The 27,807-nt window shown below is 40.0% G+C and overlaps 1 protein-coding gene and 1 long non-coding RNA gene across 2 annotated transcripts in view; one reads left to right on the forward strand and one right to left on the reverse strand.

The window, feature by feature from the left end:
* On the reverse strand, positions 1-27,278 carry LOC126194695 (uncharacterized). The gene is made up of 3 exons (XR_007538496.1): positions 26,895-27,278; positions 14,787-14,968; positions 1-1,484 (listed from the first exon to the last, which is right to left on the reverse strand). It is a non-coding gene; the product is annotated as an uncharacterized LOC126194695 (long non-coding RNA).
* Positions 1-27,807, forward strand: part of LOC126195528 (dynein beta chain, ciliary-like) — a 930,907-nt gene that overhangs the window by 52,378 nt on the left and 850,722 nt on the right. The window lies entirely within an intron of this gene.

Raw genomic sequence — 27,807 nt, forward strand, 5'->3', positions numbered from 1 at the left:
TCCTCAAAAAATACATGTTTATTTTCATTGACATACAATGAAATTCAGGGGTGATGTATACTTTGGCTGAACTGTGAACCACAAATGTTGATGTGCTATGAATTAAATTGTGTAACCAGAACACTTGTAAGGCTAACTTATGCAAATATACTTTTGTAAGTGTCCAAAAATTCAGAAACTAACCTGTTTCTCAAGTAATTGTACAATCAAATTAGAGAAACATAGTTTTGAATGAGGACAGACCTACTGCCCTCAAAAATTCTTAAAGAACACATATCCTTTCTTCGAGGAGTGCTAGTTCTGCAGGGTTTGCAGAAGAGCTTCTGTGAAGTTTGGAAGGTAGGAGATGAGGTACTGGCAGAAGTAAGGAAGTGAGGATGGGGCATGAGTCTTGCTTGGGTGCTCAGATGGTAGAGCACTTGCCCACAAAAGGCAAAGGTCCCAAGTTCGAGTCTCGGTCCAGTACACAGTTTTAATCTGCCAGGAGATTTCATATCAGCACACACTCTGCTGCAGAGTTAAAATCTCATTCTGGAAACATCCCCCAGTCCGTGGCTAAGCCATGTCTCCACAATATCCTTTCTTCCAGGAGTGATAGTTCTGCAAAGTTTGCAGGAGAGCTTCTGTGAAGTTTGAAAGGTAGGAGATGAAGTACTGGTGGAATTGAAGCTGTGAGGATGGGGCGTGAGTCGTGCTTGGGTAGCTCAGTTGGTAGAGCACTTGCCTGCAAAAGGCAAAGGTCCTGAGTTCGAGTCTCGGTCTGGTACACAGTTTTAATCTGCCAAGAAGTTTTATATCAGCACATACTTCACTGCAGAGTGATAATCTCATTCTGGAGCATAATTTAGTTTAAGCCTTTAACGATAACAGTACTAGTTTATCACAGCACTCACAAATGTTCAAAGTTTCACAATATATCACAATAGAAACAGGTATTGATACAAGAAAGATTACACAGGAAAAGTGATACAAACATTAAAATATGTGAATCTAGAACTTTAAATCAGTGCACAATATTTTATAAGCTGTTTCACACAAGGGAAAATTCATAAGTCAGCCTTTTATATATAAATAAACATGTAAATTGCCTGGATTTTTCACTTAGATGATTCTGTGCACACTTCTACCCTGACATGCCGGAGAACAACACTGCAGCGTAAGTTTAGCTCGATCTCAATCCAAATCACTAAAATGTGCAGCACCATATGCTAACATTGAGCAATTACTGCTGATTGTTGGCAATTGGTTACAATAACATCAAGTAAAAACAAAGCAGTAGAGTACCCTTGAAAACTTAAGCTCAGAAAATTTGGGTACCACCATACCAGAACATCCAGCTCAGTTAAATATTACAGAGGCTGAGTGAGAATCTGCATCACCCTATTGGCTGGTCAGGAGTGGGCAACCCTGCTCAGGCCACTTGCAATTACCAAAACAATCCCATGGTTGCAGGAAAGACAAGTGCACAGACTATTATCAGGTTTCTGCAACAAACAGAGAAGTGAAATTAGTTAACTTAAATAGCATACACTTCAATATGTGCACCTAATTAGCAGTTGCAGTGTGCACAATCGACAAAACACAGCAATACAGAATGGTTCTTCCACAAATGTCATACTTGTCAACCAAATATGTCAACCCTCCAAAAATAGCTTCTTTCCCAATTTCCATAGGACATAAATTAAAGAATCCAGTGACTGCAGCAAAGGCATTGCATAATGTGTCTAATGAGCCATGATGCCAATACAATCTTCAAAGTTTAAAAGTTCTAGCTCGCCATAGAAACAGCCATCCAACATTGCTACCAAATGCTTCACAACTCACTGGACATCCACACACTGCAGCTCATCAAAACAAGGGGTCCAATCCAGCCTGTGGAGTTCTCTCTCTTGTCATCTGCACCAGTCTCACATGATTGCCACACACAGAATGACTACCAGCACCAGAGTCTTCTGTGCCACCTTGGAGCCTGCTCACCAACCTCCAGTTCTGTCCAATCACTGTCTTTCATCCAGAGCTCTGCTTAAGAGTCTTTTCCTTGCCACAGAGTATGCTCCCACCAGCAACCTATCTGCAATGTCCTTGGAGTTGACTGCGCCCATAACAAAACTGATCAAGATGCGTCAACCTTCTCCCTCCTCAAAGTGAAGCTCTGTGTGTGTGTGTGTGTGGGGGGGGGGGGGGCAGCCCTGTACCTTTTGCTTTTACAAACATCTCAGCAACTCATCACTCTTTCAATTTCGAGCTTGTATGTTTGCAGATCTGTAACCAGGAAATTAACTGGTGTTGGGACTTAAACCACCTCATACAGACCGACAAACCTTGGTGACATTTTCCTTATTGTTTCCTCTGCTCTGCCCCGAACCTTTTTTACACACACTTGGTCACCCAACACAATTAACAACGCACACCAACCCTTATTGTAATCTCGGGCTTCTTGTTGGTGCGCAAGAATGATATTCCTTTCCTTGGCTTCCCATTTAGCCTTCAGAGTACTCAGATTTACATGCTCTGGCAACATGTCATTGAAAGACCAGAGATTACTTTGTGAAGTATTAACTTCATAAACAGACATCAACCTCACAGGAATGCTTTTGTGGGTTTTGGGGCACACAGTATTGAAAATGAGGTGTGACCAGTTCAGTGAACAGTCCCACTTCCTTTGAGAATCCAAGTGGACTGATTTTAATTGCAGTTAATCTGCTCCATGAAGGATTGTTGCAGATAATATGGCATAGTTGTAATGTGCCATATTCCGTGCCCAAAGCAACACTTAACAAAATTCATGTGAAGTGAGTGCAGGCATGTTATCACTAACTGGACTTAGTAGTAGCCTGAATCTCACAAAAATGGATGAAGAATTGTGGAAACCCATGTTAGTCATGGTATCCCAACTAGGAATGAGCCAGTTGAACATGATAAAAGCATACACCACAACAAAGATGAACACATTACCATTGTAAGTGCATGGAGATGGCCCCAAATAATCCATAAACAGTATATCTAAAGTGTGAAACTCAAAAGTGGATTGGAAAAGCACCTTTATGTAACCAAAATTGAGTTTTCCATATTTACAGTCATGGCAGTTATTGGCCAGTTTTAAGATATCAGCTGCCATGCCTATCCATGCACCATGTTCACTTATTTTCTCCCTTGTTTTCCAGACACCCAGGTGACATTCAGACAGAGACTGGTGATGGTATTAAAAAACATCTGGTATCAGACTTCTTGGTAGACTGATTTTAGGTTTTTGGTCACACCGGCCCTAATAACAGAGCACCTCCTTCTCTAATGAGTACCCTTTCAAAGGGTGTCTTTCCTTTAATTCCTTGCGGATGACAGCAAGTTTGGAATCCGTCTCTAAATAAACCCAAAATATCAGTAAGAATGGCAGCAACTACTTGTAGCCTGGAGGCCTCTACAATCTTAGCAGACCATGCCACTTCCAAGTTACCTTCATCTCCACCTTTCCATTCCCACTCAGACATGCAGCTAGGGGCATCTGATTTTGCAAACTACATATGTGAACCATGTCAAATTGGAATGCTGAGATCCAGACCATCCACTGGGGGTATCCTTCCTGTTTTTTGTGGGTGGTCTAATACCAAACTTAGTGCTTGATTATCTGCTTGATTATCAGCTGAAACTGCCAATGCTACAGATAAAATGTAAACTTTTCAGTGGCAAATAGTACCTTTATTGCTTCCTGTTTATAAACTGAATAATGCAATTCATGACTCAGGACTGCCTTCGAAACATAAGCCCGCATCTCGTGGTCGTGCGGTAGCGTTCTCGCTTCCCACCCCCGGGTTCCCGGGTTCGATTCCCGGCGGGGTCAGGGATTTTCTCTGCCTCGTGATGGCTGGGTGTTGTGTGATGTCCTTAGGTTAGTTAGGTTTAAGTAGTTCTAAGTTCTAGGGGACTGATGACCTTAGACGTTAAGTCCCATAGTGCTCAGAGCCTCGAAACATAAGCCGAAGGATGGTGTTCCCCTTTCTGCTCTTCAACAGGACCACCATACTGTAACCTCCCTCTCACTTATTGACCTTAATGACAGTGAAAAATTAAACCGCGTGTACCTAATGGGAAATTTGGGAAAGCAATCGTCATCGAAGTTAATCTGTCGGTAAAGAGGGAGGAAAGGGTTACATCTAAATGAAAGGAAAAATGCAAATGAAACTGGTGGAAATTAATTTTGAAAAGGGGTAAAGTTAATAAAGAAAGTAAATGTGCGGCCGTTACGTCAACAATTAACTAGCGGTAATTAGATATTTGAGATTTGGGGGAAATCACGGTCGCCTGTCCTAAGGACAATTACTATAGTAACTGAAAAAGAAAGGTTATTACACATATAATTAGCACTAGAAGCGTGGCAACTGAAGGTTGACACGTGTAGTGTGAAAACTGAAAGTTTGTCAGAAGTAATAAATTTCGCTACACTCTGACTTAATTTAGCAAAAGAATTAATAAATCCGGAAAATCGAAAGTTAATTTAGTGACTGAAGTTAATAGTGAGCTTTCTTTCTGAAGCACATCGAAATCCAGCAGAATACGGTTAGCCTTGGACTACCTCAACAATCATTTCAAAAGCAACTTGACTCTACGCAATTTAGAAACAAGAGATTTAACTTTGAACTTGAATTAAATGATTCTGAATAATTAACAATAGTAAAATTTAGTACGTACCAAGCTGAGCTGCAGTCACAAGTAAGCTAAAATATGCTAACAAAACTCGCACTCTTAATTTGTGCTTGTGTAATCTAACTATTGTAGCCAGCTATGCTTTAACTGCACTTTGAAACTAAAGTAATGAAATGCAATGATAGTACTTTAATGCTGGCGTCTGAATTTCAACGACACTCGGTTTCATTTCGGAAAAGGAAGGGACCCTGCTCGGTAATGCAATTGGGACAATGAGCAACAAAGGTTCATGCTGAGTTGCTGTAATTTTGCGAGGCAAATGGAACAATTTGAAAAGCTGAGGTCTGCCATACAGTTCTGAAACTTTACGTGCTTTTAGTCTTCCTTGTTGGTTGATTGAAGGTTTGAAGCCGTCGATCGAGGAGGTGGAGACAGTCACTCATTGTCGGCCGTCGCTGTTGCAGAAGCTGGATGTCGGCGGGCCTTCTTCTCGACACGGTCACCAGGCGAAACGGGCTCTTGATGTGCGCCAGCTAATGCTTCCCGTCCGCGACACCATGTCAGAAACTATCATCGCGAGTCGAGCGCAATTACATGCTGCCAAACCCCGAAAGCGCGGCAACTCGCGGGAGCGTCACACAACACACCTCCTCCACTCGCTACTCCAGCCAGACTCCAACTGCTCTGCCCGCGCTCCACGTGGCAGAGTTAAACACTACCAAAGATCCTACACACTTTGATTCTTCACACGACCTATCGATGTAATCGTTCGATAGCAGTTTTCCCTAGGCAAGACCCAGCGTAAAAATACAAATAATATTTACGAAACAAACCAATTATACATCGACATAAATGCATACACACACACACACAGAGATATATATATATATATATATATATATATATATATATATATATATATATATATATATATACAGATAGTAAACCAATTACAATATATAAAGGCACAGAAATGTCATATATTCAGGTAACAAATTAAGGAAAAAACTTACAGTACAATAGATGGAAATAGGAGGATATGCATTTCCGGCGTTACACGTGCCCCACATTGTCTGAGGATGTTCGTGTAACCTAAACAGACTCAGAAAATGTCCCAAAAAATAAACAGCGGAAATGCATATGCTCAAAACATCATCAAAATTTAGCATTCGTCTAATTAAGCATAAATCAATTTTTTAGACCATAAAAATTGAGTGGAGACAGTCCTAATCTTATTCCACTCTGTCATCTTGCACAAAATAAAACAGGTTGACGACATATTAAAATTCATAGAAAGCATAGAAAATGGTTTAGCTATTCTAAAAATCTAAATTCCTAGAAGTATCAAGAAATGGAATACTATTTACAAAATTAATCAGATTACATGGTCATAGAAAACAGGTATATCAAAATACGCAAATTAATAATTAATTACATAGAATACGTATTTTATATAAACTTTTCATAATTAATATTCTCGTCATGAGTGTGCACTTGACGCTAAACAAGAAAATAATATACAGCAGATCGACAAAAACATAAATGTTGACAACAGAATTCTTTCATATCAGCTGTCCGGGAAGAAAAACAACTCCGCCTTCCGTACTCGCAAGTACAAAGAATGCCGACAGCGGCACAAGAGCCGACAGCGACCCAAGAGCCGACAGCGGCTCCACCTTGCCAGTATTGTTGCGCCCGCCTGTGCGGCACGCTTGATCTCACTCGCCTGTGTAGCGGCATTTCCAGAACGTCCGTTTCACTGAATTCTTTAGGAAAACTCACTCCCGAGTAATCTCAAGGAGTCCCTTAATACTATCACAGTGGATAACTCAACACTGTCCATCATCACACGCATGTACTAGCCTGAAACTTAAAACAGCGTCTAAGTACATCGGCAATGACTAGTAAAACACACATTCATGAAATCTGACAGCTAGTTACAAAAGCATATTTACATTCCTTAATCTACTGTGACTGAGCTGAAAACTTAAACTAGCAGCTTGGATTTTTCAATTGGTTAAAACGTCTAATCAAAAATTAATTACTTGTTAATTACAAGTTCTTTAATGACCTCTAGGTCAGGCAAAGGCATCGCAACATGGCACATCCTTAAATCTTACACTCTATATTACATACTGTACAAATTACCCATTCTGTGGTATTAATAAATTCTAGGTTGGTACAATTTCAAGTCTACAATATTCCGTATACCTAATCGTTTTCCAGAGCTTGGATACTCTAAGCAATAAGCATTTGTGTGAGGTATACCAATGACTTTATATGGTCCATTATACACAAACTTAAATTTAGAGATTTCATTGTCTATCTCGCTCGATTTCTCGTGAGCTTTTACAAGAACTAAGTCTCCGATTGCAAACTTAGCAAAACGCGCTTTAGCGTCATGACGACGTATGCGAGCATCAGCTTTTAGCTTCATTACTTCCCGCAAACGATCTTTTTTCACACCAATACTAATGTCAATCCGTGGAGGGAATTTGATTATCTCTTCCAATTCACTTTCTACACTTTTGTCAATGCCGAAATTCCTCACGTTACGGCAGTTCAAACTCATTCCTACGTCAATGTCATCCGGCCAGTTAACAATGTGTATAGGCTGGTATTGCCTATGCACACCGTCTCCTGCCTCGTCAAAACCAACTACCATTGTTTTATCTAGTGACATACATGTCAAAGTTTTGCTTTCGCAGTTAATCACTGCACAGTACTTTAATAGCCAATCTAACCCAATAATTACTTCCGTAGTTAAGTCTGGCATGACGACAAACTCTTGCTCAAATCGTGCCCCACATATCTCGAAGTTGACAAAAATCTGTTTTGTGACCGGTTTACTGGCCTTCCCAGTAGCACCGATAATTTTCACTCCTGTTACTGGCATAACTACGATACCAGGTCTGTCTTTCAGTAACTCAAATATTTTCCCAGATACAGCACTCAATTCTGCACCGGTGTCAATCAACACGTTTAGTTGTAGGTCGTGCATATTAACAGACACTACTATCTGTCTACACTTGTCCTCGACTGTTTCTTTATTTTCCCACAATAAATCCTCGTCTATATCCAGGTCATTCCAGAAAAAACCATCCGGCTTTGATCCTAAATCCGGTTTATCTGGCGGCTTTTTCAGCCTCTGTTCACATACAGTCTTAATTTCAACACGTTTGTCCTGAGGCTTAGTCTGTAGCTTCGCCTCCAATACCGAAACCTTTTCCTCTAACTCGTCAACTAGTGAGTGTTGCCCTGCTATCATTTCACTAATTGTCACCTTCGTTGATTCCACTTTGGCCAGATTGATATCATCCGCCAATCTACCTGGAGGAATGTGCCCAGTAGTCTCTGCAATTACTTCCGCTAGATCTGCGCAACCCACATTGCTATCGTCTAACCGTATAATGTCAGCCCTAACCTCATACACGCTGTAATCCACATGCTTTTCTACCAATCGTGTCCGGCTATCACTAAAATTTTCGCAATCTTTCTCCTTAATACTTTCGCAATGTTTAAACTGGAGGTTTGCGTCGGATGGGTCGGCTACTTCTACCACTACAACTTTCGGTAAGGTCTGCCGGTTAGGGCCAGAACTTTCCGTTACTACTTCAACATCTAACTCCTGCGGGACGAAACACGACGAATCTTGCTCGTGCTCCCCATTAACATCAATTGTTTCTGGTAAAGTCTGCCGGTTAGGGCCAGACCTTTCTATCATTTCACAAACACTATCTTCCTGCGGGACGAAACGCGGCAAATCCTGCCCGCGCTCCCCATAAACGCTTCTCCCATACAGACCCCTATAATCTCTTAGTTCATCGTATAAGCGACCGAACTGCCTTAACCAGACCTCATCCCTCTCTGCATCCCCTCGCTCGATGACGGACGTTTTATCCGACATCTGATCTTCTCTCAACACTTGCGAATCATTCTTAAACTCAATCTCCAGTTCCGCTGTGGGTATTACAGCTACCACTTTATAATCGATTTCCGGAACACTACTTAAATTGTTCTCACTGACAGTGAATGTACTTCCTACTGCCGTGTATACAGCTGATTTACTACCTGTGGGCGCACTCCTTTCTCCTAACACTGGCACACTCTCCCGCCGTTGATTATTCCACACGGAATTTTCATAACGACGACACCTGGGTTTTCTACTGTTATTGGGCCGCCAAAATTTCTCCACGCCCGGTCGGCCCCTCACCGGCGCGGCTAATGGTTTCCCTGTCTCGTCCCAGCAGATACGCTCCCCGGATGCTGCTGAGGCGGCTGATCACACACTCTGGCATTATTACTATTCTGCGAAGCCCGTATCACGCTAGTATGATACTGGTTTCCGTCATTCCTGTTATTATTTGCAGTGTATCGATTGTCATTACGGCCCGAACCACTATTGTTATTGCTGCCAAGATTGCGGTATGCATTATTCCCATAGTTATGATTGTTGTGGTTGCTGTGGTACCCGTTGTTGTTACCACGGCCTCTACCAGTATCGCGATTATTGCGCCAATTGTCCTCGTCCTCAACTCTTTCCAGGAAATGATTGATTGTCCTGTAATTGCTTCCTACGTAGCGTTTTGTATCATCTGGAAGCTTCTTGTAGAGTTCCCAGACTATTTCGGATTCCGTGCGGCGATCACGCAAATATTCCAACTTGCGGATCCAGCCCTCACAAAACTCCTTCATCGAGCCACGCGAATTCGCATCGAAAGGCCTCGATACGACAAATTCGCGCCAGACACTTTGCTGTTTTTGCTCTGACCAGTATTCAGCCAGAAACAAATTTTTAAACTCGTCAAAGGTCAGGTTCGTAATGTTGAGGTTTAAGCCCCAACGCTTGGCATCACCAGCCAACACATCAATAACCGCATTAATTTTTCTCTCATTAGTCCATGATCTGGGTAAAACTCTTTCACAATTCTTAATGAAATCCGTCGCGTGTATACCGCCTTTTTTCAAGGGGTCGAACCGCTCCTCTTTCATCAACAATTCCGAAATATGTGCGTAGATTGGCACATAGCTCTGTTTTTCGTCAAGTTTCTTTTCTAATTCCGACACTCTCGTAATCACTTGGCAAGTGGTTGTCGCAAGCGTTTCCACTTCCCTCTTTTTCTCTTCGCAGGTATTAGCCTGCTTCCTCACTTTGGTATCTACTTCGGATACTAAAACCTTTAAAGTTTCCACCTTCTGTTGATCGTCTTTTCTCACTAATTGAATTTGTTCCGTCACCTTATTCTCGATGATCGGAGCAACTGCGTCTCCTACACTTTTCTCGATTCTGCTAATTTCGGAATTAAAACGCGTATTTATGCTCGCAATTTCCGCCTGAACGCCTATCATTTCCTGTTTTAGATTACCGATTTCGGTATTAATCACAACAATATCTTCTTTGATTTTATCAATTTTTGTGTTAACAACTCCAACATTGTTGTTAACAACATTAATAGCTTTGTTCTGATTGTCTAGCTTCCTGTCAATTTTTCCAGACTGAGCTTTAATTTCTGCCGATTGAGTTTCTATCTTGCTAGACTGAGCCTTGATTTCGTTAATCAAAACATTCAATAAATCAGTTAAATTCCCGGAAACTACCGGTTTTACTTCCGTAGCGGCTTCCTCTTTAATTGTCCCCCCGTATTCGTCATCAAGGGATTCCGATTTGATTTTCACTTCCGATTCTGAAACATTTTCTAATGTTTGGAATTCCATTTCTGCTCTTTGTTGCATCTCGGCGGTCGCGTCTTTCATGCTAGCCGCCTGTCCCTGAACAATGGGTACCGCGGTGCGCGTTTCCCACTGTTCGACCGATTGTTCCTTATCCAAGCCCACCAAATTTTGGTAATTGTTGCCTTCACTCATTTTAATAATTTTCAATATAAATAACAAATCTCAAATCTAATTAGGATTCCTCAGACTAATATTCTCGCTGACGTATCGACCATTTCGTAACCAGTACTTTGTTACGAGATTTGCACAATGCAAAATTCGTGTCCAGAACAACGTCAAATTTGAAGATTGTCCTGTCACCAGGTCGCCACGTGTAACCTTCCCCCTCACTTATCGACCTTAATGACAGTGAAAAATTAAACCGCGTGTACCTAATGGGAAATTTGGGAAAGCAATCGTCACCGAAGTTAATCTGTCGGTAAAGAGGGAGGAAAGGGTTACATCTAAATGAAAGGAAAAATGCAAATGAAACTGGTGGAAATTAATTTTGAAAAGGGGTAAAGTTAATAAAGAAAGTAAATGTGCGGCCGTTACGTCAACAATTAACTAGCGGTAATTAGATATTTGAGATTTGGGGGAAATCACGGTCGCCTGTCCTAAGGACAATTACTATAGTAACTGAAAAAGAAAGGTTATTACACATATAATTAGCACTAGAAGCGTGGCAACTGAAGGTTGACACGTGTAGTGTGAAAACTGAAAGTTTGTCAGAAGTAATAAATTTCGCTACACTCTGACTTAATTTAGCAAAAGAATTAATAAATCCGGAAAATCGAAAGTTAATTTAGTGACTGAAGTTAATAGTGAGCTTTCTTTCTGAAGCACATCGAAATCCAGCAGAATACGGTTAGCCTTGGACTACCTCAACAATCATTTCAAAAGCAACTTGACTCTACGCAATTTAGAAACAAGAGATTTAACTTTGAACTTGAATTAAATGATTCTGAATAATTAACAATAGTAAAATTTAGTACGTACCAAGCTGAGCTGCAGTCACAAGTAAGCTAAAATATGCTAACAAAACTCGCACTCTTAATTTGTGCTTGTGTAATCTAACTATTGTAGCCAGCTATGCTTTAACTGCACTTTGAAACTAAAGTAATGAAATGCAATGATAGTACTTTAATGCTGGCGTCTGAATTTCAACGACACTCGGTTTCATTTCGGAAAAGGAAGGGACCCTGCTCGGTAATGCAATTGGGACAATGAGCAACAAAGGTTCATGCTGAGTTGCTGTAATTTTGCGAGGCAAATGGAACAATTTGAAAAGCTGAGGTCTGCCATACAGTTCTGAAACTTTACGTGCTTTTAGTCTTCCTTGTTGGTTGATTGAAGGTTTGAAGCCGTCGATCGAGGAGGTGGAGACAGTCACTCATTGTCGGCCGTCGCTGTTGCAGAAGCTGGATGTTGGCGGGCCTTCTTCTCGACACGGTCACCAGGCGAAACAGGCTCTTGATGTGCGCCAGCTAATGCTTCCCGTCCGCGACACCATGTCAGAAACTATCATCGCGAGTCGAGCGCAATTACATGCTGCCAAACCCCGAAAGCGCGGCAACTCGCGGGAGCGTCACACAACACACCTCCTCCACTCGCTACTCCAGCCAGACTCCAACTGCTCTGCCCGCGCTCCACGTGGCAGAGTTAAACACTACCAAAGATCCTACACACTTTGATTCTTCACACGACCTATCGATGTAATCGTTCGATAGCAGTTTTCCCTAGGCAAGACCCAGCGTAAAAATACAAATAATATTTACTAAACAAACCAATTATACATCGACATAAATGCATATATATATATATATATATATATATATATATATATATATATATATATATATATATATATATATATATATATATATATATTCAGGTAACAAATTAAGGAAAAAACTTACAGTACAATAGATGGAAATAGGAGGATATGCATTTCCGGCGTTACAATACCACCCATGCTTGAAGCATTTTTTTGCACCAGAAACAATAAGTTACAATCTGGAATCCCAGCGCGTTACTAATGGTCCACTTCAGTGCCTCACAGGTGCGTCTTTCACCCCAACTAATCTTTTTGCCCTTATTACTCAGCTCATTGAGAGTAGCCATGAGCCCAGCAAAGTTACACCTGAATTTGTGAAAGAAATTACACATACCCTTGAACCGTGTGACATCTTTCTTACTATGGGCAACAGAAACTTATGGATCACATTGGTCCTAGACTGATCAGTTCTCACCCTCTTTTCCAACACAACATGCCCTAAAAACAAAATTTCAGTCTTAGCCATGATGACCTTGACCAGATTGACCGTAAGACCTGTTCCCCTAAGCCATGTCACCACCTGTCTGAGAGGTTAGACATGTTCTTCAAAGCTTTTACTATAAGTAACTACATTGTCTAAGTAATTTTATACAATTTTGAACTTGAATTCTCCCAAAACATGATCTGACAGATCAGACAACACTGCTGCCTCAGCTGACAACCAGAATGGCAAACAGTTAAATTTATACAAATTATAATCTGCACAGGAAGCTGTCAGTGGTTAAGAATCCATGGCAAGTGAGATCTTATAACATGCTCATTTTATATCCAATACTGAGAAAAGACATGCTGATAAACCATGTAAAACCGTTGTATGGTAATCCACTACTAGCCTGTAACCAGCACCATTTGATTTGGCCCCAGGAGTATTGGAGGAGCATAGGGAGAAACAGATGGTCTACTAAAATCATCCTCCAACAACCTCCCTACAATTTTATTCAACTCTTTCATCTTTAGGGGTTGGTGGATGGGATGGGGGGGGGGGGGTTGGGGAAGCCCAGTAAGATGACTGACTAGTGTACAATTGGTCAGCCTTATTTCATAGGCTCTCTTGTGTGTTACTTTCTTTCTCTGAAAAGACATCTGAATACTGATAAAGTACTTCCCATAACTGTTTAAATTGAAATTCAGGCAGACATCTAACATCAAACTCGAGACCCCTCCCTGAACTTGGCAGATATTATTCTTCATCCACCCATCACAAAATTTAAAGTTTTCCCCAGGCCAAAACTTAAAATAAAATTCTCTCTGAGCACAGTCCAAGACACAAGGTTCACACATGAAAATTGTACCCAAACAACATGGGCATGATTGAAAACTTAATAACTTGAAACTTCCTAGACCTGGTTAACATGTAGTGGACCAGCCCAACAACATTCAAAGTCTCATTAACAACAGACTTAGAATTCTCCTTAGCTGGCTGTAGCTAAAGGAAACCCACATACCTTTTATTACCTACATACCAATCCTAATCAAACAACATACTACCCCCAGAATTGAGTAGAACACACACTGATTCAGTCCATACAGAAGCACAGATGCATGACAACCAAGTGGTTGCAACTGCACACACCTTGCAACAGCCCCATGGTGGTATGTTGGTACACCTTCCTCACATTTTCTCCCGATATCATCCATCTACAGTGCACCCCTGCTGTTCGGTACACTCACATGCTGTTTAGGACTATGATTTAACCTAGTACCCATAACACTCCTCTTAGGTACCCTTTCCTCTCTTCATTTTCTTATCACCATAAGGCACACTTTCTACCCTCACAACCATGTGTTCTAAGTCGGAAAACAAATGAGGCCTGTCCAAGAACATCTTCTGTGGTCGATTGTGTGGCTACATACCTTCGATACTAACTACATACCTTCTAGGGTACTAACTGTGGGTTCTCTTTTGGCAAGATTAGCCAACATCACCATATCTATGTAATCCAACAACCTCTTGTTGCTGGCTTGAACTTAATATAACTAAGCATCAGTAAGATCTTTGCACCTCTGTGCACCTAAAGATTCCCATAAAATCTTCTCCCAGGGAAAGCTGAGAGATCCATCCCCTTGTACTACTTTGGATATCACCCTATTTAGCTGTCCTTGTGCCAGGAAGAAAATAATCGACATATTAATTCTTCAAGAATTCCCGTAGCTTGTGCCTAGCCTTGCAGTTTAACATTTGAGCACAAAACTTTCTTAATGTGATCAATATCTTTCACAGACAACATGTGTATCCCTGAAGAATTGAAAGCAGTGGATTTGGAAGCTCACTAAATTATACCCACAAACACATGAACCTATTTGCAACTACACCTTCTCCATCATTTAAACTTGCCTTCCCTTCACCTTCCTGTCATTTGAGATGGGAAAGGAGGCTGTGTACTGAAATAATTCCCTGCTGTAAGCCCTGAATATTTGGCAAATATTTAGCCTTGTTACAAACGAGCTGAATATCACTCACACAGTTGACAACATGATCTACCAGAACATGTGGATGTAGCAACTGTGCTTGAGAAGGGGTGGAACATACTAAAGTTTTGACACCCCCTTAAATTACACCGAGCAAGGAAAGTCTTGCGGTGCAAGCGGTACTCACCTCCTCGACCACATTTGCTGTGACTTGGACCAGCTTGTCTAACACACGTGCACCACAAATGCTAGCTCAATTCAGCCTCATTGGCATCATCCATTTCACCATGGATTCATGACTCTTATTATAGTGGATCCTTCTTCAAATATTTCAATCCCACTATGGCCCTTGATGTCATAGCAAGGTAGCTGCAAACACACAGAGTAATTTGACAACAACCTATAATTTTCACCCTTAATCTCTAAATTGACTGCTCTGTACCAAGAAATGCTATCTTTCCAGAGTAACAATGTTCATAGCTACATTTGAAACCACTCTATATCACTCTGTTCAGCAGTTTGGTTAGGAAACAGGATTCCTTCAGTGAAAAGCTGCTGAACAGTCATGCAAAATCTTAGACTTATCTACACAAACTTTAAACAGTAGCAAAAGCTTTCATTCCTTGGTACCCAAAAGATATGCATTGATAAAACTTCAACTCAGTTAATCAGAACTATATTATTCTTTAAAAACCAGAACACACTGGACCAAGTCACAGCAAAAATAACATTAATGTAAAACAGATGGAACTATTAACCTACAAATATGTTCTAAAAGAGAACAATTTTGTTCAACTCCTTGCACATGAAACAATAGAAGACATTACAAAACTAAAAAAATTCTAGACAGCTCCTGCAGTAACTATTGAATGTAATGGAATCTTAAGTCTATAAGTTTCAACACTTCTATTTCAAAACTATACGACTGAACCATCAGTAAAAAGACATGTAAATGTAATGATAAAAATCAAAAGCAAAATCACAGTCTAAAAAAAGGAACCTGTCTAGTTTGATGATAGAATGCTTACTTTTGATACTGAGATCCTGTATTGCTGAAAGACAAACTTCATAAAAAAAATTATGAACTGTTCACTGTGCATCTGGATAAATTAAAGGAACCAGAGGTTGTCGAGAGTTTCAAAGGGAGTATTAGGCATGATTGACTGCTATAGAAGCGGAATCTACATCTACATACCCTCAAGCCACTGTACAGTACATGATTGAGGGAGTTTTATTGTATGGGGTTCTATTACTTCAGAAATCTTTGAGCCACTTGCTATCTAGCAACCTGTTTCATATGCTTATATTTTGGTAACAGTCTGCAATGGGACACCGTGTCAAATGCTTTTTGAAAATCTAGAATTGGAATCTGGCTGTTGCCCTTTCTCCATAGTTGGCAGTATATCGTGAGTAGCTTTGAGAGATGAAATAGGGAAGGCAGCAGAGAAACAAATATGTAAAAAGACATGGCCTAGTAGAAATCCTTGGATATTGCAGGAGATATTGAATTTCATTGATGAAAGGAGAAAACATAAAAATGAAGCAGGCAAAAGGGAATGCAAATGTTTAAAAAATGAGATTGACAGAAAGTCCATAAGCTAAGCAGAAATGGCAAGAGGGCAGATTTAAGTCTATAGAAGCATGTGTAACTAGCGGATATATAGGAGGGGATATATAGAGAGGCCATATAAAGGAAATACATATTAAGACAGTGTTATAGAAAGGGAATAAGGAGAAAAATATGTGAAGGGAGATATAATACTGTGAGATAAATTAGACAGAGCTGTGAAAGAGCTTTGAAAGACCAAGTCCCCTGGAATGGACAATATTCCCTTAGAACTGATGACATTTTAGGTCAGGGCCATTCAGGGTACTGTTCTATGGAGCAGCAAGATTCTGCTCTTTGCTACGGCTCATTTGGTATTGTTTGGTCACAAATAAATCAATAATTTGGTGAGCAATAGGGGACATGCATACTAAAGGAACCGTAAGAAAGAACCAAGGTTCTAATTAAACATCTTGAAGACACTTATTACAATAGCCTTAATGCCAAATAGATTTTTGAATTCAAGAAAACATTGCCAGTAAATAAAGGACAAAATGAACATAAATACATACTAAATATGAAAGTTAATGGATGTTCCAAACTGGAAGGCAAAACTAGGAAACTAAATAACAAAGAAAATATACAAAATTAATTAACCTCAGTTTTCTACTGCTGCTGTGTACGTTTATGCTTTTCTTTGCATAAGAGCTTGAATGTTGGGAATCATAGATTCAGCACAGCTCAGATCTCAGAACACATTTCAGATGATCTGATATTGAGCACCTTTGTAATGCTTTACACACTCTCATTATGGAAAAGAATTGCTCACAATTATACGTTGACCCAAACAGACTAATCATCCATGCAGCATGTCTATGAAGTACCAGGTAACAGTTTTGTGACAAATGTTTGTAAAAGTCACTTAGTCTTTTTTCTCTGATATCTACACACATCAAAAAAAGTTTTGTTTCACCCTGGTTCCCAGAACTCCTGATGTGCGCCATTGACTGTGGATATTGTATCACAGACACACTCCCTTTGACTGTTCAGAGATGTCACTTAACCTGCCCAAAGATGTAAACAATCATGCATGAGCAGCACCTATTAAACAGATGGTGTCTGACAGCTGATCAGTTCCAGTCATTCCACCAGGAAGGAGGTACACGGCTCATGTTGTATGTTGTTCAACCATGCCTAGACAGTCAGTACTGCAGTTCGATCGTGTCCGCATTGTTACTTTATGCCAGGAAGGTCTATCAACAAGGGAAGTGTCCAGGTGTCTTGGAGTAAACCAAAGTGATGTTTGGACATGGAGGAGGTACAGAGAGAGACAGGAACTATTGATGACATGCCTTGCTCACACCACCCAAGGGCTACTACTGCAGTGGATGACAACTACCTATGGATTATGGCTCGGAGGAACCCTGACAGCACTGCCACAAAGTTGAATAATGCTTCTCATGCAGCCACAGGACATCGTGTTATGACTCAAACTGTAAAGGCTGCATGATGTGCAACTTCACTCCCGATATTCATGATGAGGTCCATCTTTGCAACCACAACACCATGCAGCGTGGTACAGATGGGCCCAACAACATGCTGAATGGACCGTTCCAGATTGGCATCACGTTCTCTTCACCAGTGAGTGTCGCATATGCCTTCAACCAGACAATCGTCGGAGACGTGTTTGGAGGCAACTCTGTCTGGCTGAACACCTTAGACACCCTGTCCAGCGAGTGCAGCAAGGTGGAGGTTCCCTGCTGTTTTGGGGTGGCATTATGTGTGGCTGTCGTATGCCGCTCGTGTTCAAAGAAGGCACCTTAACAGCTGTACCATATGTGAATGCCATCCTCCAACCAATAGTGCAACTATATCGGCAGCATGCTGGTGAGGCATTCATATTCATGGACGACAATTCACACCCCCATTATGCACATCTTGTGAATGACTTCCTTCAACATAATGACATTGCTCGAGTAGTGTGACCAGCATGTTCTCCAGACATGAACTCTATCGAACATGCCTGGTATAGATTGAAAAGGGTTGTTTATGGATGATGTGACCCACCAACCACTCCTTGTGAATGACTTCCTTCAAGATAATGACATTGCTCGACTGGGGTAACCAGCATGTTCTCCAGATATGAACTCTATCGAACATGCCTGATATACATTGAAAAGGGTTGTTTATGGATGACGTGACCCACCAACCACTCTGAGGGATCCATGCTGAATCGCTGTTGAGAAGTAGGACAATCTGGACACCAAAAGAGCTATGATGAACTTGTGGATAGTATGCCACAATGAATACAGGCGTGCATCAGTTCAAGAGGACATGCTGTCGGGTATTAGTGATACTGGTGCGTACATCAATCTGGACCATCACCTCTCAGTCTCGATGCATGGCAATACAACTTGCAATGTGTGGTTTTCATGAACAATAAAAAGGGCGGAAATGATGTTTATGTTGATCTTTATATCAGTTTTCTGTACAGGTTCTGGAACTCTTGGAACTGACATGATGCAGAACTTTTTTTGATGTGTGTATCTTTCAATTCTGAATTTCACTGAAGATATGTGATTTGCGTTTGGAGAGGGTGGCTTACAGAATAGATGTCCACAGAGAATGGGGTGGCAAAAATTCCAAAATCTGTTTCCAAATGTGAAATATCAGAGAGTCTTCTTTCAAATTCAGTACACAGTTTTCTTAAAAAATCTGTATACATTCCAAAACCTGCAGCAATGCCAACATTTGTTAATACCAACAGTTTCAAAAAGTAGGAGACGTTTCTAGACTGCTGCTGCCTTTCCCAGAGCATCAGTTTCATCTTCACTACCTTTATTTTGTCACAGAAATGGACAATGAGAATATCCTTCCCTTGAAGGGAAACATAACAAGTCGTGAAGATGTCCTGTCACATCAGTTGAAAAGGCTAAGTCACAAATCCATCTATCATTCAATAGTTAGGATCACTTTCTCCCCTTGTTTCCATGAATCTTGTTGCAGTTCCTTGAAGCGCTCCAGAACTTTAGCATGACTGAGCCAGTGAACCTCACAGTGATAAAGTAAGTTTCCGTATTCACAACCAACATTGTCAAGAAATGCTTCGAACAAGCGATGATTGAATCCCTTTACTCAAGTAGAATTAATGACTTTCACAACCAGTCTCATTACATTATTCAGTTGTATGCTTTTTGAACACAAATGTTGTTGATGACTCAGACAATGCATAACCATGAGATCATGATTCTTCATTTATCTCTGGACACACTATTAAGCCACTGATGTCACCAGTCATAGCTGGAGCACTGTCTTTTGCTATGTAACTCAGTAATTCTCATGGGAGACCAAAGTTCTCCATAACCGGTTGGGGTGCATCAAACATGTCTCAGACCTGATGTTGTATCCTTCAGTGGGATGAGATCTAACATCTTGTAAGCTTCCAGTATTTTGTTTACTGTTGTAATGAAAATTACCAGCTGTGCCGTGTCTGACAAGTCAAGAGAGTCATCCAAAGACAAAGAAAATGCAACACTGTCTGTAATATTCATTGTCAGCTGAGCTTCCAAGTCTTCTGCTGACTGTTCAGTCGGCACATTACAGTGGCTCAAGAATGTGACACGGACTTAAGCTGCAGAACCAGTTGTGGACATAGCTCTTCTGCCCCGCAGTGATGAGACATTCTTCAGTAAATTCACATTCAGCAAATGGCTCCAATTGCACAGCTACCTGATGAGAAATTATGTAACCAATTCTCACAAACAAATCTCTTCCAATATGATCAGTGTCTTGCAAATAATATGAAATATTTTTATCAGATAATATCAGTAGCATAAGCTCTCAAAACTGACATTTTTAATTGTTAAAATACAGAATTTTTGTCTTATTCCTTCCATTGCCATAAAATTACAAACAAAATTTATTATTAAGTGGTAGCTTACTTCATTTGAAAGCTGGCTTTCAGTTCCTGGATTATTGCCTTATATTCATCATCGACATATTTGGCGTACTCTGTCACATGATTTACTGCATAATGACATCTTAAATTGAATTTCTTTATATGCTTTAATACTTTGTGACACACTAAACATTATACATGACCGTCATGGTCAGTAAAAAGGTGTAGCTCCTCCCATACAGCATTGAACTAAGGTGATGCTGAGGGCATGCTGTTATAGCTGTGTGCTGCTTCTGTTGTTTCTAAATACACTGGTGGCTGGGACTGGGGGCTGATATGACCCGCCGCTTTCCATAGTTCTCAGCTGTTGCTCTATTTACTTCTCGTGGCTGCGCACTCCTGATTAGCTTTGCTGAATGGGCCTGTTCTAGATAGAGCCAGCCATGACAAAAGTATTCCACATAGAGTGCAAGATATATGAGGCAGGGGAAATTCACTCAGACTTCAAGAAGACTTAATAATTCCAATTTCAAAAAAAGCAGGTGCTGACAGGTGGTGTGAATATTACTAAACTAGCAGTTTCATAAGTCGTGGTTGCAAAATGCTGACACAAATTATTTACAGAAGAAAGGAAAAATTGGTAGAAGTCAACATCAGGGAAAATTATTTAGGGTTTTAGAGCAATTTTGGAACAAGTAAGGCAATACTGACCCTACGACTTTTCTTTGAAGATATATTAAAGAAAGGCCAATCTATATTTTTAGCTGTTGTAGACTTAGAGAAAGCTCTTGACCATGTTGATTGGAACACACTCCTTGAAACTCTGAAGGTGGTTGTGGTAATATATAGGGAGTGAAAGGTTGCAAAGCAAATGAGACCCTAAAAGTAGTATGTGAGTTTTGCTTTTTTGGTAACAAAGTAACTGGTGATGGGTAACAAAGTAACTGGTGATGGCTAAAGTAGAGAATGGCAAGGCAAGGAAAGTGTGTCTGAAGAAGAGAAATTTTTTAACATGGGATGTAAATCTGAGTGTTAGGAAGTCTTTTCCAATGGCATTTTTATGAAGTGTAGCTTTGTACAAAATGAAACATGAGAAATATGCAGTGCAGACAAGAAGAGAGTAGAAGTTTTTGAAATGTGCAGGGTGCTGAAGATGAAATGGGTAGATCAAGTAACTAATGACGAGGTTCTGGATGAAATTGGGGAGAAAATGAATTCATGTTGTAAGTTCACTGAAAGAAGGGATTAGTTGACAGAACACATTCTGAAACATGAAGAAATTGTCAATGTACTATTGGAGAGAAGTATGGGAGGTAAGAATTCCATAGCGAGTCCAAGAAACGAGTACAGTAAGCAGGTTCAAATGGATGTGGGTTGCAGTAATTATTCAGGATGAAGGAGGTTCCACAGGATAGAGTAGTGTGGAAAGTTGCATCAAACCAGTCTTCAGATTGAAGACCACAACATAAACAACAACAATTTTGATGACTTCTTTCCCCTATTCATTAAGCATGATGGGACTAATGGTTCAAATGGCTCTGAGCACTATGGGACTCAACTGCTGTGGTCATAAGTCCCCTAGAACTTAGAACTACTTAAACCTAACTAACCTAAGGACAGCACACAACACCCAGCCATCACGAGGCAGAGAAAATCCCTGACCCCGCCGGGAATCGAACCCGGGCGTGGGAAGCTCGATGGGACTAATATTTAGCTTTATGCAGATGATGTAGTTGTTTTCATACTGATTCCAGAATGGATGCCGTGATAAAAGATACATAAAAATCTGTCATGGAAGGTGGCATAAGGTTCTTTAGTGGTTTGAAAGTGGATGATTACACTGTCAAAGATACCAAAATAAGTAATAAAAACATATTGTATCTTTATATTGCTCCGATTACAAGTAAATTGGATATTTCAAGAGACAAATTGACCTCTCCACTGAAAGTATAATGCTCTGTGAAGACTAGAATTTTTAAACTGCTTCATGCTGTACAAGGTACTCTCAAATTTTATAATTGCCATCTTGCTAAGTAGGGATCACCATACCAGATGAAAAAAAAAAAACCTTGTGCATTTCTCACATGTTGCCATGAAAGCCAGTATTTCTCGATTTCCGTAAGGCATTTTACTCAGTCCACAATCATGTTTAGTGTCAAAAGTACAATCTTATGAGGTATCAAGAAAAATTTGTGACTGGATTCAGGATTTCATGATAGGAAGATTGCAGCATGTTATCTTGGATGCAGAGTCATCGAGAATGTAGAAGTAACTTCATGTGTTCCCCAGGGAAGTGTGTTGGGACTGTTGCTATTTATATTTTATAATAATGAACTTGCAGAGAATTTAATAGTGACCCCAGACTTGTCACAAATGATGTAGTTTTCCATAATGAAGTAATGTCAAAGAAATTGTACTAATATTCAATGGGACCTTGACAATATTTCAATACAGAGCAAAGATTGGCAACCTGCTTTAAGTGTTCAAGATTTGAAATTATGCATTTGACAAAATGAAAAAACATTTCATCCTGTGACTTTTATATCAGTGAGTCACAATTGGAATTGTCGTACAAATACCTAGGCATTGAGTATATGAAATGGCTTAGTTGTAAGTATAGCAGGAGGCAGACGTCAGTTCATTGGTAGAATACTGGGCAAAAACATGCTGTCTACAAAAGAGATTGTTTATCTCTTGCTGTACCAAACAGGATTAACAGGATATTGAATGTATGCAGAAAAGGGCGACATGAGTGGACATAGGTTTGCTTGACCCATGGGTGAGTGTCATGTAATTGCTAAAGGAACTGAACTGTCAGACAAGGTGACATGTTGACTTCCAGAGAGACACAAAAAACACTTACACATAAGCTTTCGGCCACAGGTGTCATCAGAAAAAGAAAGAGAAACACACACCATTCATTCACACAAGCAAGCACACCTCATACACACATGACTGCCAACTCCAGCAGCTTGGTTTGAGCTCGAATTGATTCTGTTCTGAGCTGCCGGAGTTGGCAGTCATGCTTGTATGAGGTGTACCTGCTTGTGTGAATGAATGGAGTATGTTTCTCTTTCTTTTTATGATGGTGACTGAAAAATTATGTTTAAGTGCCTTTTAATTGTGCCTGTCTGCAACTAAATGTGTCATCTATTTTTTCTTAGATTGTTGATATTCCAACCTTCAATTTTCATTGTTTGAACTGTCAGACACTTGAAGATGCCACAAATGGTACAGAGAAAGCCTACTAACAAAGTTGCAAGAATCAGCTTTAAATGTTGACTCTAGGAATGTACAGGGTGGTTATAATTAAACTTTAGGTACTTGAGCCAGTGTAGACATAAAAACTATTTACCATATGGGTAAGGGCAGCCTTACCATAGTTTGTTGGGGTGGGTTTTCTAGACACAGATTTTGTAAGTAGCTATCAAAAAGCTTCAGTTCTGACCCCATTAAAAACCTTCAAAATACTAATTTTTAAATCATTTTCTTCTAAGAAAAACATCTGACTACTCTATACTTTTTCGTTTCCCTGAGACATTGGACTCTGCTGTTCTGATGTGTGATGGAGTTCCACCCCACATTACACTTGAGGTCACTCAGTTACTCTGTAACACATTTGGAGAAAATCGAATCATTGGTCAATTGTTCCAGACTGCATGGCCACTAAGATCTCTGAATTTGAAGTCGTGATTTCTGGCTGTGGGGTTACCTGAAGGACAGGACTTATCAACGGGAAACATCTCATATTGGAGGTTGTAGATGGGCATAGCGAAGGATGTAGCCAACATGCCACGTGAGATATTCCAGGCAGCAGTAGAGTGTGTTTCAGGCCATCATGAAAGTAGATGGCCATCACATTGAGCAACATTTATAACCTGGAACATAAACATGGTTCACATTTACCAAATGTTACTCTATCATGGTGAAATTAAAATTTGTTTCTGTCTATGGTTTATTCATTATTACTCTTCCACATGCTCTTACAAATGTTTCCACAAAGGTTCAGTGCCCTATAATCATTTGCTTTTCATGGGGACCTTCTCAAGTAGGGTAGGTTTAATTGTAGCCACCCCGTACTATCTGTTTATGGCATACGAAAATTTGTGCTGGACCAGGACGTAAACTAGATTTTCCACTTAACCTTTATTACAAATCTGTATGTATTGCTAGTATAGGGGTCATGAGGACAAGATGAACTAACTGCAGTGTGCACAAAGCATTTTTACAGCCATTCCTCTCTCACTCCATAAGTGAAAGGAAGTACGTTGGGAAGTAACCTCTGCCAGCCACTTGGCAGTAGGTTGCAGAGTATGGATGAAAATGTAGATATAGTTGTTTGCAGTTTGCAAACAAATGACTCATCTGTTCACAAATGAGAGAAAACAACTCCTACCAAAGAGCAAGTGTGCAGTAAGCATTGTGCTTATTACCTGAACAACAGAAGTGTGCAATACAAGGGACACAGATTAGATTAGATTAGTTTTTCGTTCCGTAGATCCATGCTGAGGAGATCCTCGTGGATGTAGAACATGTCAACCTTTTTTTTTTTTTTTTTTTTTTTTTTTTTAGCTGAAATAACAATACTAATAGTATGAATATACACAATACATCATTTGTTTCTATTAAAAAATTCATCTATGGAGTAGAAGGAGTTGGCCACTAGTTAGTCTTTCAGGCTCCTTTTAAATTGATCTTTATTTGTAACTAAATTTTTTATGTTTGCTGGCAAATTATTGAAGATGAGTGTTCCTGAGTAGTGGACCCCTTTTTGAACTAAAGTAAGTGCTTTTAAGTCTTTGTGCAGATCATTTTTGTTCCTGGTATTGTATGTATGAACTGAGCTGTTTGTTGGAAAAAGAGATATATTATTTAGTACAAATTTCATTAAGGAGTAAATATACTGAGAGGCAGTGGTTAGTATACCCAGTTCTTTGAAGAGGTTTCTACATGACGTCCGTGAATTTACTCCACAAATAATACGTATTACACGCTTTTGGACTCTGAAAACTTTTGTTTGACTTGAAGAGTTACCCCAAAATATTATACCGCATGACATTATGGAATTAAAGTAGGCAAAGTATGCAAGCTTTTTCATTTTTATGTCGCCTATGTCTGCTAACACTCGAATTGCAAATACAGATTTGTTAAGGCGTTTCTGCAGTTCTGTGGTGTGCTCCTCCCAACTGAATTTATTATCAAGTTGTAATCCCAAGAATTTAAGACTGTCAACCTCTTCTACATGCTCTTCTTCATACTTTATGCATATGCTGGGTGGAAACCTCTTACAGGTTCTGAATTGCATGTAGTGAGTCTTTTCAAAGTTTAATGTCAATGAGTTGGCTTTAAACCATTTATTAATATCCATGAAAATATCATTAGCAGATCTTTCTAGAACTACACTCGACATACTATTTATTGCAATACTTGTGTCATCTGCAAACAAAACGAACTCTGCTTCTGGCAGTGTAAATGATGAGAGATGATTAATGTACACAAGAAAAAGCAATGGCCCTAAGATAGATCCTTGTGGGACACCACATGTAATTTCTTCCCATTCTGACGATGACTTAATTCACTAGTCCCTTGTACTGACACCCTTTGTTTCCTGTTAGCTAGGTATGACTTGAACCATTTTGCAGCACTGCGCATGACACCATAGAATTCTAATTTATTTAAAAGGATGATGTGGTTCACACAATCAAATGCCTTTGACAAATCACAGAAAATACCTGCTGCTTGTAATTTGTTATTTAATGAATTAAGTACATTTTCACTGTAGGTGTAAATAGCCTTCTCGATATCAGAACCCTTCAGAAATCCAAACTGTGTTCTTGATAATACGTTGTTTGTGGTCAGATGGTTGAGAAGCTGCCTGTACATTACTTTTTCTAAAATTTTTGAGAATGCTGGCAAAAGTGAAATGAGTCTGTAGTTTGATGGTATCTCTTTATCCCCTTTCTTGAATAGAGGCTTAACATCTGCATATTTTAGCCAGTCAGGAAATGTCCCAGTTATAATTGACTGGTTACACAAGTAACTTAGAATTGTACTAAACTCACAAGAACATGCCTTAATTAACTTTGTTGATATTTCATCGTAACCACTAGAATGCTTTGTTTTCAAAGATTTTATTACGGAAGTTATTTCTTTTGGTGAAGTGAGTGACATATTCATGTAGCTGAAGCTATTTGTAAAGGCTAGTTTCAGATATTCAAGGGCATTATTTACTGATCCTGACAATCCTATTCTATCAATAACGGATATAAAGTACTTGTTAAATAGATTTGCCACACTATGCCCATCGGTTACTAATGTGTCATCTACCCTTAATGCTATTTGCTCCTGTTCCTTTCTGGTTCTACCAGTCTCCTCTTTCACTATATCCCATATTGTTTTTATTTTGTTCCCTGACATTGCTATCTTCTTCTCGTAGTGCATTTGCTTAGATGTCAGAATTACTTTTTTTTAATATTTTACAGTATTCCTTGTATTCAGCTAAATCAGGGGCGGGCAGGAATCCTGCACGTGTGCGGTGCACTTGCACGCGTGCAGTTAACAATTGTTCTGGGTGCACACAGGGGCAAGTTGGCCACCCGCTTATCTCCCCTCCCCCCCATACCTTCTGTCCACTCCTCCCTCTGCAATGCGTTTTGTTTCCTAGCTTGCTTTATTGCATGAAGGAATAAGATTAGGAGTGCTTGAAAGATATCGTGGTTTGAAAGAGTACCTATTACCTACGATACGATTTATTTAATTATCATAGGTGGAGTGGAACAAAATTTCTACATACAAACACAAACAGTTACTTAAATTTTCATCACTGATGTTTGCTGTTAACCGACACTTACTAATTCAGCAAATGGTTTTCCAGCTCTCGCTATATTAAGCGCAATCTTATAACTTTCACGTACCGCTGGGCTATTATTGTTGTCGTCCTGAAAAATTGAAAACAGTGCTCCATAAAATATTAAATCAGTTAGATGAGAGACATGACGAAAGGAAGTCGCAGATCTCTAGTGACCACAGCAACTACGACAGATTCATCTAGTATCGTCAGATCGCTCTTCTTAAGCTCAGTCAATTTCCCCATCCGCTCAGAATCCGACAATAAATTGTACTCGTCCTTGTGAAATTTGTTATAATGGCCTTCAATACTAAACTTCCGCTGACCAGCGAGAATACTGCCACATATTAAACATTTCGAATTTTCACGTTTTTGCACAGAGAAAAAATGATTCTCCCGTTACTTTTTAAAAGATAGCAAGTCTCCACTTCTCCATTTCCTTGTTTCACTTTGCATTTTACGGTTCCTGAAATACAACGTTCACTACGTAATGATCGCTACGCATCAACGTCCGCAGCTTACGTTGTGCAAGACGCGACAGTTGGCTGCGACTGCGACGCTGCCCCCTCCTCTTTTCCCACCCTGGCAGACGGCGACACGGCCGCAACACGACTGGAGTCGTCGCCGTTTCCCAAGCATCGGTCGGCGGCGGCGGCGGATTCAAATACATAAGAAAAATAAGAATTCCGATTTTCTTGCTGTAAAAAATACTGTATGTTAATGCAACAAAGTTACATCGGCTCCCAGAGTTACTTTTTCGATACAGATTCTCCTTTTACTTTAAAAAATTGAAAAGTATCTCTTCCGGTTTTGCGTGTTTTTTTCGCTGTATATTACTTCTCTATCAATTGTGAGGAAAGTAAAAGGCACAAAAAATTGATGTTTGCGTATCTTACAGTTTCACATCACAGCTTGAT

This window comes from Schistocerca nitens, chromosome 7, assembly GCF_023898315.1.
Source record: "Schistocerca nitens isolate TAMUIC-IGC-003100 chromosome 7, iqSchNite1.1, whole genome shotgun sequence".
Classification (NCBI taxonomy): Eukaryota; Metazoa; Arthropoda; class Insecta; order Orthoptera; family Acrididae; genus Schistocerca; species Schistocerca nitens.